The sequence below is a fragment of the Moschus berezovskii genome, chromosome 2 (genome assembly GCF_049115385.1).
Source record: "Moschus berezovskii isolate FMDL1 chromosome 2, NW_MosBer_1.0, whole genome shotgun sequence".
Classification (NCBI taxonomy): domain Eukaryota; kingdom Metazoa; phylum Chordata; class Mammalia; order Artiodactyla; family Moschidae; genus Moschus; species Moschus berezovskii.
The window spans coordinates 136,609,633-136,612,089 of NC_142461.1; the positions used below are offsets into that span (position 1 = coordinate 136,609,633).

Here is a 2,457-nt window from a genome sequence, read left to right on the forward strand (position 1 = left end):
TTATGACTTAGTTATATTATTTATTCACTACATTTTTACTTTAAATTTGGAATGTTAAGAAGTGATGAAATGTCTTCTACCCAACAACTCTCTAGTTTTTCTCAAAAATGAACAAAAAATAACAAAGACAGGATGAAGTTCATGACATTAGAGCACTTTCTTAGCTTCATCAAGGTAAGAATTTTACACAAGAATAAGTTCACTTTACATATAATTTGGTTGGACCAGAAAAAAACTTATGTAAAAGTCATAAACTTTAAAACCTCTCCAATCTATATAATAACTTCATATGTTGTGAAATCATTTTCTATACGTTTCTTCAGATAGCAAATTTTCCTTTTTAGCTTTAAGAGCTTCCAAAGACTTCAATCTCCCTAGAGTTTGCTGTTCTTGTAACTCAAGGAGTTATCTTTGAATGTAGTTTAGACTTTCTGCCAAGGATGTTCCTTATTTACATTGGTCTGCAGTAAAACCCGCTCAATCTGTAAAACATCTGTCTCAAAGTCTATACCATTATTTGAGTGTTCAATGTCTAGGTCTTTAATGTCCATTTCCACTGTTTCCACTGTTTCTTGGGAAGGTATAAAATAATTAATTGTAGGTTTGGAATTTTCTGTAGGTACAAAAATGGCAATAACAGATTCTTTTTCTGTTTAATTCTTCACTGTTGGGGTAATTGTGCTGAATTTGAATGCATTTTCCTGTGCTGACTTAATTTCCACAGAATCATTTGTAAAGTGTGAGTTAGCAAGATAATTGGTAATTATTTCAAGCACTTCTTGGGTTTCCAAAGGCTGCTGAATACCCTCTGAATTTGAAGTTGTTAAAGTAATAGTCGTAGGATTTAGAGTCTGAAAAAATGTGTGAAAACCACCTATATCCATGTCATGGTTAACTAATGTTTACAAGGTGGATTCTGGTTTTCTGGTATCTTATTTAACTGGACTAAGAGTTAGTATGTTATTTTGTATGTACATTTTCTGGTTTTGGATCTGGTGGCTTTACCAAGGCAGATGATTCGAGTAATTCTGCATGTTCAGGAAGGACATCTTAACTGGATGCTTATTTGGCTCATTTGATGCAAATGATTCTTCTGACTTGGTTTTTAGACATACTTCTTTCTCACTTTTCAATTTTTTCTTCGAGATTTTTTTTTTCAAGAGTCTTTCTCCTGATTGTCTTCAGGCAGAGAAAATATTGTTGAAATTGCAGATTATTTCAAATAGCAAATACCCCATCTGATGTCACTGAGTCAGGAGTAAAATGGTCACTACATGGGAACTGGTATTTACAGGGAACCCATGAATCTCGTTTCATATTCTTTAACCATTTTCAACTTTGTTATGCAGAGGAAATGGGTAAAAACTCAGCTTCCAGTCTTTATTTTCTCAAACCCAGTGATTCTTACAGCAAATCTTACTGTGTCTTACTATGACAAATGACACCTTTAACACCTAGAAGTCAAAATTAAAGGAAAAATAGCAACAGTGTCCATTTTCCTATTGGAACCTTGTGAACAGATGATTCTGTACCTTTTCAATTCACTGTGGTAAACATTTACTGAGCACATCCTATGTGACAGGAACTATTTGCTGTGGATAAAAGTGAAAGTGTTAGTCACTCAGTCTGGTGTCTGACTCTTTGTGACCCCATGAACTGTAGCCTGCCAGGCTCCTCTGTCCATGGAATTCTCCAGGCAAGGATACTGGAATGGGTGGCCATTCCCTTCTCCAGAGTATCTTCCCTGGCCCAGGGATTGAACCCAGGTCTCCTGCATTGCAGGCAGATTCTTTACCTTCTGAACCACCAGGAAAGTGCCATGATGGGGATACAAAAGTATGTAAGCTGCAGATACAAAAGTGAATTAAGATGCTATCTTGAGAAAAGCTAAGGAGGGACAGCACTCCCTTGTGATTGGTGCATGAGGGTGTCGTTGAAGCCTAGAAGACAGGTTAGAGGAAATTTTCCAGGGGAGACAACTGGACTGAGTCTTATAGCCTAAATAGAAATTACCCTAAAGTAGAAAGGAAAGAATGGCACAAAGTTAAAAGCACTGAGCGGTGAAATAATGTAATCCCTTAACATTCCTGTGAATGGACAGACGTGCTGACTTGGACTCATACGCACATGCCTAATCCCCCTCCCTGCATCCTTCCTGCACCCTAATGTCAGAGCCACCTTTGCAACCTTGGATGAAAATGTGTGGGGCTTCTGCAGAGGTCTTTATTGTGTAAGATGAGCCCTGCCTGCAGGTGGTGTCACCATGTGACAAACACAGGGGCAGGTGCTCCCCTAGAAACAACCCAGCAGCTGCTTATTTCAGGAGATTTACACTCATACTGAAATAGTGCAGAGAGAAAAACGTTTTCTGCTTTAACTGTTGGATTAATTGAGGGAGGGGTGGAGATGGGGGAGAGAGAGAGAGAGAGAAGGAGGGGGCGAGAGAGGGAGGGGGAG

The 2,457-nt window shown here is 38.5% G+C and overlaps 1 pseudogene; it reads right to left on the minus strand.

Annotated features, from left to right (window-relative positions):
• Positions 1 to 272: 272 nt before the first annotated feature.
• On the minus strand, positions 273 to 1,379 carry LOC129538048 (THAP domain-containing protein 5 pseudogene; annotated as a pseudogene).
• Positions 1,380 to 2,457: the final 1,078 nt, after the last annotated feature.